General features: G+C 41.7%; 1 protein-coding gene and 1 long non-coding RNA gene across 6 annotated transcripts in view; both read right to left on the bottom strand.

Annotated features, from left to right (window-relative positions):
- PPARA (peroxisome proliferator activated receptor alpha) overlaps positions 1 to 2952 on the bottom strand; it is a 43165-nt gene extending 40213 nt beyond the window's left edge. For 3 of the 5 annotated variants that reach the window (XM_054846297.1, XM_054846105.1, XM_054846204.1), the window contains exons 1-2: positions 2813 to 2952; positions 281 to 398 (exon numbers count right to left, since the gene is read on the bottom strand). The gene's annotated coding sequence lies outside the window, so the exon portion shown is untranslated. Of the gene's footprint in view, positions 1 to 280; positions 403 to 2812 lie in introns of all 5 variants that reach the window. The other 2 variants (XM_054845945.1, XM_054846024.1) reach the window with 1 other exon arrangement.
- Positions 2953 to 7226: 4274 nt separating this feature from the next.
- LOC129214929 (uncharacterized) lies at positions 7227 to 13462 on the bottom strand. Its single transcript, XR_008579858.1, has 4 exons — positions 13350 to 13462; positions 11522 to 11670; positions 7700 to 7780; positions 7227 to 7340 (listed from the first exon to the last, which is right to left on the bottom strand). It is a non-coding gene; the product is annotated as an uncharacterized LOC129214929 (long non-coding RNA).
- Positions 13463 to 13819: the final 357 nt, after the last annotated feature.

Here is a 13819-nt window from a genome sequence, read left to right as displayed (position 1 = left end):
AATTCAGAATTCTACTGGATAATGCCTTTACACAACTTTTACATATAAGTCTAACGCAGCACTAGATACTGGAACATAATGAAATTTTACTTTGTTCCTCTGACTGTGCTAGTACTTTCCATTTATCAACTATATGTTTGCACTACTTGTTCAGATTTCTCTCCTTGTCAGTTTACTATACATTAATCACCCTTTACAGAAATTCTACCTCAAATATGTTTTCTTCTCTAGTTGTTGAAAAACAATGCTAAAACAGCTCCCAGACCACATATGTACTCACCACTTCATGCAGCATCTTACAAGGTTGAAACAGAAGTTGTTTTCCAGAATCTGTTCCCATTTCATGTGCACACTGGTGATAACAAGTGGATCTTCATTAATTAAAAGCTGTTGACATTCTTTCTTTAAAAAAAAAAAAAAAAAATCAACAAAATTTCCCAAAGCTTACTATTCTAATTTGATATTGATATCATGTAATATAATGCTTTTTTAGATTTCTTTATGTTGCTTCAGAAAAAAACCCACTGTCATTTCACTTGGGCTAAAATTATTTTTAAGTGACTGAGGCTTTTAATACAACACCTAGTTGTACAGCAGGACTACAGTGACATCTAGCTTACTAGGGTATATGACTGCAATATCCCAGTATAATTCTGATCTTTTTTCTTCATACTAAAAAAATTCAAAAGTGCTCAATTAAGATCACTATGGTGAAAGCCTTGTGCTATTTTAATTATCTGTTACAAAGCAAAATACTTTTACTCATAAAGAGCATTCTCACAAACATCCAAGTCTCTACGCTGACAAACTGTTAGCATAGTTATGGTTTCTGAGTTGCACGCACACACATGCCCCACAAGACGTCTTTGCAATTGGCCCCAAAGGTAGAGATTTTTATTTTATATACAAGGCCTGTTAATTTATTTTTTTTAAAAGCATACATAGCTATAAAAATTAATAATGCTTTGACTAAATAGACTCCCCTGTCCACTCAACTAAAAAAAACCAAACAAATTAATGATTCAGGGAGATTTTGCAAAACAAGTCAGATTAAATTAAAAATTTTAAAATTAAAAAATGCTGTAAGAAAATATGTCTGTACTTATAATAAATATGAATTCCACTTTATTTATTTTCTAAGACAAGTATGTTTTTTTCTTCCCCACCCCCCCCCTTCCAACAAATATGCCATTTGCAAGAGAAACAGAACTCAAATCTCAGCAGGTAAGCTAAAGCACAGTAATGAGACAAAAAGTGCTATTTCCAATTTTGAAGTAATAAGTTCTTCTAAAAAAATACTAGGAAAATTTACATGGCCCTCCTTGACTACTTTGGGTTAACAGTGAGCACTATAATCTATTTTCTAGAACAAGATAAATATCCTAGGCCATGTATCCTACTCTTCTACTAATGTAGGACATTATCTTCTCTAATATTTTTATAACACTCAAGACATAAAATACTAAAAGCATAACGATACAAAAATCACAACTGAAATACAACCCTTTTGCCATAGTTTAAAATTCATAATACCCTTTAAGAGGACTACAGTATTGTGGGTTATGAATACAAAATAAAGACATTAAAGAACTACTGAAAAGCAAGTGAGAAAACCACAAGGGTTTCAGAACAGGTTTATCATAGGTAGCCAAAACTCTCTATGCCACCTGATTGCAGAGGATGAGACTCAATATAAGGCATCAGCAGATTGATAAGAACTTTTTTTTTGGACTATGCCAAGCGTTCCTTCCAAACATGGGAAAAGAAAGAGAGCATGCTGGCTACGCAGTTCTACAAACCTCTGATAAGGTCTGCACACACTCTCATCTTTCTGAAACACTACAATGTGCTACTTAGAATCCAAAAAGTTGCCACTAAGAGTAACTAAGAGCCAATGGCTGCTTGATAGCTCATGCCAAATAACAAAGGTTATGATACTGGTTTAGCTTTGAGCAGACTTGTGACCACATCACATGCACCACAACTGCTGTCAGTTTCAGCATGAGACCAGGTAGCCTCAATATTAAGTCAGTGATTCAGAATTTATAAAGGAAACATTTTTTATAGCTTATCAATTTTGCTATCTGCAAAGACCATGCAAATTTCAACCCAGTAATCAGTGTCAGATGCCAATAACAAAATCTGTGCATGTTCTATGATACAAGTACAATTTGATTAAAACTTTCCTTCCCAACAAAACTTATGCAGTATCTTTGCTTGTGCAGTACTACTAAGACATCCAAAGCCACCAAAGTGCCAAACATCACGATTCCAGATAATCCTGTCTGACAAATCTTGTACTCCTTCCACCAGAGAGCTTAGGAACAGCTACTTGTGTCAGTGAGCCTGTGCTAATCTTAATATGAATACAAGGCAATACGTTTTAGCACTCCTTTCTATTTTGAATGCTTTTTCACTTACTTTTCAGAAAGCAAGTGGACAGCCCCATAGGGACACTCAAGAACATGTTTTTCTCATGAAACCACAAAAGCAAATACAGAGGGAGCTTCCAGTGACCTACTCCTCGCTCTAAGTGATACAGGAGTCTCCTCTGATCAACGGACAGGTAAAAGCAATACCTGCCTGACCAAGCCAAGCCAATAGAGGTAACCTCCAAGCACATATTTTCTGCCTACTGCCCAAGTTCATTTCTCAAACCAAGTTAAGGACAATTCAAACGTGCTGCATTTAAGAGACATGACAATTGCAAAACAGCACCTTACATGACAGGACATTGTCATTGTCCTCTGTTTCCCGCCTCCCAGCACCCTGAAGTGTCCCCACAAAGTTTCCAAGATCGCGCTTTACGTACAAACGCCAGCCTCCACCAGAGCCGGTTCTCGCTCGTCCTTTAGCCCCCTTGACCACGGGCTGCCGCCTACCGCGGTCCCCGCACGGCGGGCAGCTGGCGCGAAGCCCGAGCGCAGCAGCAGGAACAGCTAAAGCATCTCTCCAGGCCGGCTAACTCCTTCTACTCGCTTTTGCCACCACCGGAGTTTCGCAGAGGGCTTCAAAACGCGGCGACGAGGTAGATAAATAAATAAATAAATAAATAATAAAGAGATAGAAGGGGGAGAAGAAAGGACAACTCATTAGCAAAAACGCCACTGTGTTAGCGAGGCGGGGGCGTCACCCACCCGCGCTCCTACCGCCTCCGCCCCCTCCCCGTGCCCCCCTTCCCCTCAGCCGCGGGAGCCCCAGCCGGGATGCAGGCAGCCTCTGCACCGCAGGGGACGGGAAGGGGGGAGCGCCCCTAAGGCAATACCGTGCATTACTGCCGGCCCCCAGGCAGGCGGAGAGGCGCGGCCGCCCGCGGCCGCTCGGTACCCATGGGCGCAGCGGGCCGGGGCCGGGTCGAGTAGGGCAGGCACCGCCACGTCCCCGGCCGCGATCAGCCTTCGGTCCCGCGGGACGCCCGGCTCTCGGCACACGCGCGCCCAACGCCTCCCAACCGCCGCTGCCGGCGCGCGAGCACCCTCTCGCCGCCAGCCTCGGCCACCGGCAACAGCCGCCCGGCGCTGTCAGCCCGGCGGGGCGGGGGTCGGGGGGGGGGGGGTCGGAGGAGGGCAGAAGTACCCCGATCCTGCGCCTGACTGACTCTGGGCGGCAGGGTGACAGGTACCGGAAGTGAGGTCGTGGCACACACCTCCCGCAATGGCCGCGCGCGATTGGCTGCGCGAGGAGAGACCTACGTCGGGCAGGGCACAGCGCGGGGGCACGCGCGCTCCTCCACCTCATCTTCCCCCCCCACACCCCCCCGCACCCTCCTTTCCCCTTCCCGCCCCCGGCCCCTCCGCGCGCCCCGGTGGCTTACCGGCGGCGCGCGCGGAAGGAGCCCGGAACCGGCGGCGGGGAGGGAGAGGCGAGTCTGAGGCGGTGAGACTTTCCGTCAAGGGCGAATAAAGCCCCGCCGAGCGGAGGGGCGGGCCGGCTGCCTGCCTGTCTGCCTGCCTGCCTGCCGAGGGGCAAAGTCTGCGCTCGCCTCCCGTGAGCGGCGGGGCTGCGGCCGGGACAGGCTGCGGGAGGGCGAGCGGCCGTGCCCTCGCCCTCAGGGGAGGTGCGGAGGAGCCGTGCAGGGACTTCTCCTTTAAGGCGGCCCGCTAAGAAAAGCTTTGTCGTATTTAGAAAGTAACCGCGGGTCACGGCTACAAAGCCAAGCCCGAAATCCTGAATAAACCCCAGCAAACCCCTGAACAAGGCTTTGTAAAGGGCTTTGGCTTCCTCAGACTCTTACATCTTGGAAGGGTAACCAGGAGCATAAATACAGTGGGTTTAAAAGGCGATCAGCTTCTCCCCCGCACTCGATTTCTGCTATTTGACAGCTTCATCTATATTACATTTCTTGATGATCCTCGTGATTGTGGTCATCTCTGTACAGAAGATATCACTAGTTTTTTTTAATCATAGAATTGCATTTTCACTTTCACATTCTCACTCCATTTGGAGGAAAAAAAGGCACTTTATTACTGACCTGAGTAGTAAATAACTTAGGTGCCAGGAGGAGAAAACATGACTCATTTCAGATGTTTCCAATGGGAAGTTATTTTACAGCTACCAAGTACGCACATGCAGCTTCTGCTTATTTTTACTCAATGGAAACAGAGTTTGTGGCAGTTCAGAAAACAGAAACACAGGCCCAGAAGGGAAGGAAGGAGAGCAATGTCCTGGAGGCTTGGCCACTACTGCAGTGAGCACCATATTTAATCCCATAAATTCCTCATAAACTTGGCTTAAGCACATGGACCTGGACACCAGAGCACTCCCTACAGGAACAACAGTAACGGTAGAGGCTTAAAAAACAATCAGAAGGCATGCCTCAATACCAACCAATAAAAGGCAGTATTAACTGCAGAAAATAAAAGCTAACAAAAGCCCTCACATTTATTTAAGGCTTTTTCAGACTATTTCAAGCTGGTTCTGGTCACAGCCCAACTTAACCATCAGTGCTCCTCAAAGGTCTGTCCCAAGCTGGGCCAACACCCAATGCCACAAGGAGCAGTTGATTTAGTAAGTTAATTCCTAATTTTAACAACTATGTTTCCCCACAGTCTGTGTGTAACAAACCTCAACTGGTAATAAGGATCAGAGACTATTTCCATCAAAGATGTTATCTGAGCAGATGAGTTTTTCATTCAGTTTGGTTTGCTTCCTCCCTTCCTCACTTCCCTTCCTTCTCTTTACTTTTTCCCCCTGAAATATACACAAGCAGAACAATCATCTGTGCAGTTACATATATATATTGGTTTTCTTTGCGTATGTGATCAGCTCTTAAAACTGTTTCCCCTCTTGTTTTGCAAGGAAGTTGTGGAGAGTGAGGACACTTGTCTTGGAATTTCCACGGGTCTGAGTTTTCTAAGTTTCAGACTGGATTTAGGAGGTCTGTTTGCATGCTAACTTGTATTGCTAGTCCCTGAGGTGACGTTGTACAAGCCGTGCAGTACGATTCTCAAAAGTAAGATCTTGGTATGGTTGCGGGCTTTTGCCTTGGGAATTTTGAGGGATTCACCACACCAGGGCTTTGCTGTTGCCAGTGAGAGGCGTGCCAGGGTGTCTAGGCTTTATCCCAGTTGTTGAGCTCAGCTAGCTTTTCTGAGGGGCAAATAGATGTTTCATACATCTTTTCCTGGCTCACACACTAACGCTGTCCCAAAGGCACAGTAAAAACACAAAATATTTATTGGAATTTAAAATGAGTTGTGGGCTGTTTCCTGTTTACGAGCTGTGGGTTCCCCATCCCACACTTGCTGATAACCAAACTCATAGCAACCCCCATCTACAGCGTGATCAGCGAAGAGGACTGTGTTATCCTAGACATGGAGAAGAGCTCTCTTAATCCCTATTTTGGAAGTATTTTCTTCTAAAGAAGTTGCATATGTTTTGTCCATAAAAATGGCTGGTGTTGCAGAAGGCATCTGTACTAAAGGAGGAGAATGTATTCTGCATTTAAAATATTATTTTATGGGAGACCATACTGATTCTTATTGTACCAAAAGCACTCTTTAAGTGTAGATTACTGACTGGATTGCGTAAATTTGTATCGCAGTTCAAATCTTAATAACATGCTAAATATCGTAAACATCCATTAGCTATTTAAATGTGCAAGCTTTTAGAAATCAGAAATTAGATTATTTGCTAGGCTTTTAGCTGGAATAAGCTTTAATTAGTGTTATATTCTATTAATATGCAATAACTATACTACTATTGCCTAACAGCTCGACAGTTGTGAAACAAGCAGCCAGACTTGTGCAGTCGTTGATTTTCCATCTTTCCAGTAGCCAGCTGGCTTTGTCAGAGGTCTCCATGGTCATGCGCAGCATTTCTGTCACAAAATGTTTTCACTTGCATAACAAAAATGCTTTTCCGTTTATTTAAAGGCCAGATACAGAGTCTCTCCTAACAATTCTGTGGAAGCAGATGAGCAGATCCAAGTCGGCACAGACTCATTCAGAAGTCTGGGAAATGGACTATACCAGCAAAAATTTGGAACGCCTTCACCACCTCCTCCAACTACGGGTAAAACGCAGGAAGTGGGATGGCCTCATACTCAAATATTTGCTGTGGTTTCCCTTGCTGATCTGACAATAGAGATTTTTAACAGACAGTGTACCTCGTTTTTGCTGGGTCATCATGAAAGACTTCCCTGACATAGTTGATATAATAAGTGAAATAGAGCCTTCCCATTTAGGTATTTATTTGAATAGGAACTGCAGAGACCAAGCATTGTAGCCAGCATTTTATAAGCTGAAATAGCATATGTATGGTTCTGTTTCTTTTCATGTGACTACTGAAGTTTTACTGAACTAGCATGTACTAAATGAAGTTTATTTTAATATTGTTTAATTACTCTTCTTTAAAGAATAGATGTGGCTGGACCATCACAAGACAACAAGTTTTATGAACAGAGGTCACTAACAGAAGTGTAGAAAACTATTTGAGTGTAATTTAAGACTTTTTGCATACAATTTTGTGTATGCTGAATCCTGCTCATTTGTGCCTGGTCAAAATAAGTCAAAGCCAAAAGTCTCATGTGATAATGAACAGGAGATGATTACATCTGATTTAAGTTAATACATGGGTTACGTGCATACACACTATGCAAATTATTGTTAAAAGAGCAGTTCTCTCTCACCAAATCAACTTCCTTGAAAAAAACCCCACCACCAAGCAAACCGGTGAAACAGAGGAGACCTGTGAGATTTACCCATCCTGACCTTTCATTACGAAGCTCTGTCCCAGTACAGCAGTCTTGTTTCGGAATCGTCTGTGCTACTGTGCTTTGTTGCTGTTTTTAGGGCAGGTTGGTTTTGAGGGTTTGTTGTTTTTAGATGGGCATCTCTCTCCTGGATTAGAACAAAGCACTAACACTAAAGATGATAAATGAAAACGTTTTAAGATAAATCATATGAGGCTCAGCGACCTCATTTTAATATGACAGGTTTTGGATGGAACCAAGATGCAAGTTACAGGTGTACACAAGTCTAATGTTCCACAAAACTATTTAGACATTGGATTTATTTTTTTTTTAATCTAAGCTGAGATTTTATTTCCCAACATAATAAGTGATTAAAGTTGTTACTTATATTTAATTTTTGTTAGAGGTGTTTACCATGCCATCCCATCAATGTAAGATATGAACTCAGTCATTCAGATAATTTCTATCCATATTTGAAAGTTATTTTACTCATTACTGTTTACTTACTAGTGAAATAATTAATTATTTGTCAGAGTGTCAAGATCAAACATTCCAGTTGTCCATACGTCTCTTCCTGTATCAAAAAGACTAAGAACAGTTGCATGTAAGATGATGGTGCTTTAAACTTACTAATTAACCCTTCTTAACTCAAAATGTTTAGAATTTCTCTAATAACTGATATTCTTTTTATGCTGCTGCTGTCAATTGCTATGGGTAGCTATATGATTGGCAGCAATGCTGAGAATTGTTGAATTAACATTTTTTTATGTGACAGTTCTCTCCCCCTGCCAGTCATTATTACTGTCAATCTGTTTCATTTCTCCATTTTAATAAAAAAGTTATTTAAAGAAAAACTATTAGCAGTGAGGAAGCACCTTTCTTACAGAAATGCAGGATGCACATATTAAGGGTGAACTGAAAGAAAGGGGGAAAACAGTACGGCCCAAAGCTTTTTTCTGAGGGGGAGCCCACACTTGAGCCTTCTGCAGGATGTGGAGGAACCATAGGGGAAACTGTCAACTTGAAAACAGTATATGGGAATAAGCAATTGCTCTTAAAACTCTTTCCCAAATCCCCCCTACCTTCTCATCTGAATTGTTTCTTCCTCCAGTGTAAGATTCCTTTTCTATACATTTCTTTTTGTACTGGACACTGTATTATTCAGCAGGATTTAGCAGATTTATTTATGGGTCTTTTAGTCTCTGAGAACTGCTATAAAATTAGTTAGACTTAGTATATATTATATTTTAGTATAATAAAATTACACAACTTTAGAAAACAAATCACTGCTTGGTATCTTGAACTAGGGAGAAGTTTTGTTATTCTCTTGCTAGGTTTTTTTTTGCTCCTTCCTTCCTTTGATGCACATGGTACTTGCCATGATGTGTGATTAAAGGGATAACAATTTCCTCCTATATGCAAGTTTTTTTCCTATTATCCTTGGAAATAGTTGTACTCTTAATTTAATTAATTCTTAATTTAATTGCTTAATTCAATTTATTGATCCCTGCATTTCCAGTCCTTTGAACTGAATACCATTTCAATGTTTCCTATTTCAAAGAGTGTCTTTTCTTATCCAGTCTTTTCACTTCTTCCTTATTCTTCTCCGTTGGCTTAATGAATGTTGCCCCTTTTCCTCCAATCTCAATTTCACATTCAGTGTTTTATTTGTCTCACTGAAATTCTCTTCTTGGACCACATCTTTAAAACCTGTCATCACCACTGTAACTATGATTCATATCTTATTCATTAGCTGACTATTGCAACATCTCTTTTGGCTTTCATTCTTCCCCCTCTCCAGCTAAAGCTATCTTTTACCATCCCTCTTGATTCTCTTTACTATTTACGTCAACTCTGTACCCCTCTCTGACGTCTGCTTCCAAATCCCAGCCCTACTTTCCTGTAATACCCCATGCTCTCTCTACTATCCTTTAATAATCATGCAGAAAATCTGCCCTTTCCCTGAGGAGCCTGTACATTAGCACAACATATTGGAACACAGAAGCAAGAATGAACATATGGTGGATCGTGTTTCTTAATACAATTATTAGCAACTTCTGCTTGGTTTTCTTTTAAATGTGTCCTCCTATACACCTCTGCAGTATGTATGTATTCCCCTACATGCCTAGATTAGCTTACACTGTAACTGGTAAATTCTCCCAGCATACTTCAATCAATACTTACATATTCTTGTCTGGATTTAGTTGTAGCCTTAATCTAAGCCTCAGTAGTTTCTCAGCCTTTGCTCATGTTTTATGCAGATTTCAAGAAGGAATTACCATGTAAATGTCAGCTTGCTGTGATTTCATATCTTTGTAAATAATTCAGTCCAAGTGTGGAAATTAAAACTGCAGTTGGAACTTATGCTTGCCTACCTACTACGTATGCATGTTCTTCATGCACCAAAGGTGTAAGCACGTTTATTTAGCAAGTAGGTGCAGTGATTTTAAAAGTTGTGTTATTGCCGGAGCACCCAAGGAGAGTCGGTATGAATCATGTGCATGTATATTTGTTTTGGTGCAAAGTCCGGTAGCTTTTGAAGGTGAGTTTAAAGCTAAGCTGGTTTGGTGGTTTTTTTGTGGTTTTTTTTTTTTTTTTTTAACTGAGGCAATTAAAGGGAAAGTACAGGTCGCGTGCCGCTTTCAGAGTGGTAGCACGTGGCAAGCAGGTAGGATACGCACCGGGCGGCACTGGTACTTCATATCCACTCCAGTGCTTTTTCCAGAGCTCATCTAATCACAGTTTTGCAGTCATCCAAGATCCTTAATGTAAGCAGTTTCTTTTCCTCTTTGCTTGTACTACTGCAAATGCAGTTTTAGAAAGTCCCTGAGATTTCCCCCACCCACCCCCAGAGAAAGGGCAAGCATTTGTCTCATACAATCAAGTAAAATTTTTGAGTTTGGGTTCTAGGGTGTGTAAATCTGAGACTTACTCAAAGCAATTAGCTGAGTAACTATTCAGCTTAAATTGTTTTCCTACCCTGTTTCCAGGCCATGACTAACACTCACTGTGCTACACCCAGTCTTTTCCAGTATTCACAACTGATATATTGAGCATACACTTGAACTGCCTTTTATGAAGAACAATCATATATTTAATTTCTGGGCTCTTTGCTCAATCAATTGTGTATCTACAACTCAGATTTTTAAACCAAAGCAACACACATATAGTCAGGCTGATGCTTTTCAGGTACCAGGCTTTCCCTCACACTTTGTCCATCCATGTTCTCGTTCAAGTATTTCTCACTATTCTTTACACTGGTCAGCTTTGCTGTGTGAACATGAACGGCTCAGAACTAAGTCCTAGCTAGATATTTTTAAAGCATGACTGTACTTCTAAAATTGTTTAGTGTTTGATAGAACAATTTGCAAACAGGACATTAAATGACAGAAAAAGTAAACAGGAGAGAAGGTCAGATGAGCTCTGAAAACACATGCAGATTTACTGACATATTAACAAGTTTGTTACTTTGTTACTTGCTAGAAAGTAAGGGAAGGCTGATCTCAGGCCAGTAGCAGAAAGGCCACAGTTTTCTGATCCTGTGGCCTCAGAAGCATCCCAACACCCAGTTCCACCTTTTTTTGCCCTCATGCAGTACTGCACTACCCCTCAGTTTTCCCAGCTCCAGCTCTTTGCAGGGCCATGCTGTGAACCAGATCAGGGGACCTGTGCAGCTGGAAAATAATAAAAGCAGTGGGAAATAAAAATTATTTCCTGATCTAATTCACGGCAGAGCCCCCCCCCCCCATGTCCTGGAGAGGTGGTGTGCTGTGATGAAGGAGCGCTGGCTGAGCTCCTTCCGTCTTCATTACCTCTGAAGTCAGCCTGGCATCAAACCACAGTCAAGCCTCACCAAAGAAACGGAGAAGATGAGTGTAGCAAGTGATCTGAGGGATAAGGAAAGGGAGTAAAGGGCTTCTTTTGGTTAGAAGGCAACTATAGGGAATCCTAGAAAAGAAAGTGATTTTCAACTGGATGACGAGGAGCAAAACCAGAAGATGTCTGCAGGACTGGAGCGTGGACAAGTCCTGGTTGTTTGGACACGAGGAATGTAAGCAACAGCAGGAGCCGTAACATTGAAAGCTTTCCGAGCTTGGAGAACTGGGGAAGAACGTCATTTCAGCAACATGAAAGCCTCAACCACTAACACTGTATTTATCCAAACCATAAAGAACAATTTTAAATAAGAAGAGGTTACGGAGCTGTGTTTAGCTGGAAGATCTGTGTGGGAGAGGGGTGGATACCTTTGGACTTTGTTAATAATTAAGTGGAGGAGCGTGTTAAAGCCTATGGAATGGATACCATGGTAGTAAAAATACCGTGACTCACTGAAGCTGGAGGTTAGCAAACAGGCAGAAGTAAACAAAATTGCACATGACAGATCCTTGTGCAGCTAGACCTGTCTCTCTCTAGTGAAACTGTGACTGAAATGCTTCATTCATTTCTGGAAACCTCATGGAAATAATTTGATGGTGAACCTGCAAGAAATAAAAATTGTTGCATTCAGAGCTGGAAGGAAATCCAGCATGTTTTCCAAAGTTTTCCTATAACATTTGCCATATTCATCATATCTTGCCAGTTAAAAAAATACATGAAGAAACCTTCTTTTCTCAGATCATTTCACTCGCTTCAAATGCAGTGAGAGCCAGAATAAGAATCTGGATATGTGGTTTAAAAAAGGCAACAGCAAGGACTTCTACGAGTACCAGCAGGCCTTTTGAAGTCTGCTTTTCTGCGTACTAGTGTCACCAGATGTTTAGTTTTTAACTGAGTTATTTTAAAGGGCTTCCCTCTTTTTTTTTAATTATTATTAATTTTGCATATGTTAATTCCCTTCCTTTCTCCCTTTTTACCTCCTGTTTATGGCTTGAGGTAACATTCAACCTGCTGCTACATTTGTCTCTAGAAACTGGCAGACAAAATTCAGAATGTTTGAAAGTAAAGCAGCAAATACTCAAAAGCTGGTCTCCTGCCAGCTGCCCACCTCTCAGGGTTCTCATACACTTGTTCTCTGGGTTCCCTGCTTCGACAGCCATAGCTGGAGACCCCAAAGGTTCCCAAGCCACTGGGAAACACTAATGACAGGACCAGGTGGATCACCAATGCTGTTCCACAAGAAGCAGCACACAAGAATGTTTAATTAGAGCTATATCCTAGAGTTTTGCATCCTTTTGGAATCATGCTCCCTGTTTCCAGTTTCTTTGATTACCCGTAATTGTGTAATTCTGCAAATATTTGCTAAAGAACACAAAATATTTGCTGTTTATCCTGGGGTTCAGCATTACAAATGTTTGTTTAATGTCCAGACTAGGATTTTCAAATGTATCCCATAGCTCAGTATATCTCCAATTTATTTCTATTTAATCTGGAAAGGAAAAAAAAGTCTTGTTTGTGTACCTACTCTATGTGTCTCATCTTGAAATGTTTACATTCTGGGAGTTTACCTGTTGAAGCTATGTATAAGATAAAGTGCCCTGTCACTCTCCCACATGTCAGCATGTTTGTCATATCTATCTCTCTCACTGCTCCCCCTCACCAAAAAAAAAAAAAAAAAGGAAAAAAAAAGATTAGCTTTAATGTTTGATGTAACATACACAGAGCAAGCTACCTGTGCCACTGAAAAAATGGGGTGAAGGGAAGGCACTGTTATGTTATTATAGGGTAAACGAGGCTAGATTAACCCAGGGTGTGAGTGTGCTGACATCACCTAATTACTTGGTAGTAGAATTACAAGTGCTGGCTCTCCACTTCAGATTTTACAGTTAGATTAACTATTATGTATTACTGTGCTCTAAGACAAGCGCTTTGGTCTAGGCAAAACCAAACCCAAGCCTTTTATTTTTTGACCCTGTAAAGCTCTAAATACAACAGAAAGTGAAAAATGCGTCTCTTTTCTTATTAATGGTAATGCCATAGGCTAAGTTTCGAACTGGAAACTGAGTCAGGAAGAAATCGTCAGTGTGAGGCGTCACAGGCTGCAGAACTGTGGTTTATGGAGTTCTGGCAGCAAAGCAGTCTTTTGGGATAATATCGATGCAGCTAATCAGCATTGCTGAAAACAGAAAACCCCATTCCCTCCTCCTACCCCTTCCTTCAGGCCCAGGCTCCACCATTTACCGGCTTTGGTATTTTTCAAACCAAAATGTGATTCACTAACCTGCCAAAAAGACTGGATAGTTTTCTGAAGGTTAGTGAGTTGAGGTGAGTTGAGTTGACTCAGCTGGGAGTCACCGAACAGCAGAGCAGGCACAAGGGTGAGAAGAGGACCTCAGAAGACGACAGGAGGAAGTGAGATCTTCCCCCTTGCAGCTGTAAGGTATTACATCAGTTCGGTTGTTAAACCACACCTTGGAAGAAAGTGGTAAAGGCCACTCGCTTTGAATATTTCAAAGTAGATCAAGGAGCGGTTGAAATCGCTATTGGGTCGTTTGGCTTCCCACAGCACCAAAATTAGTTTTATTCCTTTCCTTCCCCCTTATCTTCAAACCCCTTCACTGGGGCAAAGCCCCTCTTAACAAGCATCCACTGTCCTTTCCTGTGGTCTTTAGATCAGTCCTTAAAGCCTATTCAATTTGCAATTTTTTTTTTTTTTTTTTTAATTAGCCAGCTCTTCATTGACTGCTATCA

This window comes from Grus americana, chromosome 1, assembly GCF_028858705.1.
Source record: "Grus americana isolate bGruAme1 chromosome 1, bGruAme1.mat, whole genome shotgun sequence".
Classification (NCBI taxonomy): domain Eukaryota; kingdom Metazoa; phylum Chordata; class Aves; order Gruiformes; family Gruidae; genus Grus; species Grus americana.
The sequence above is the reverse complement of the archived record's forward strand: the minus strand, read 5'-3'. Positions and strand labels throughout refer to the sequence as shown.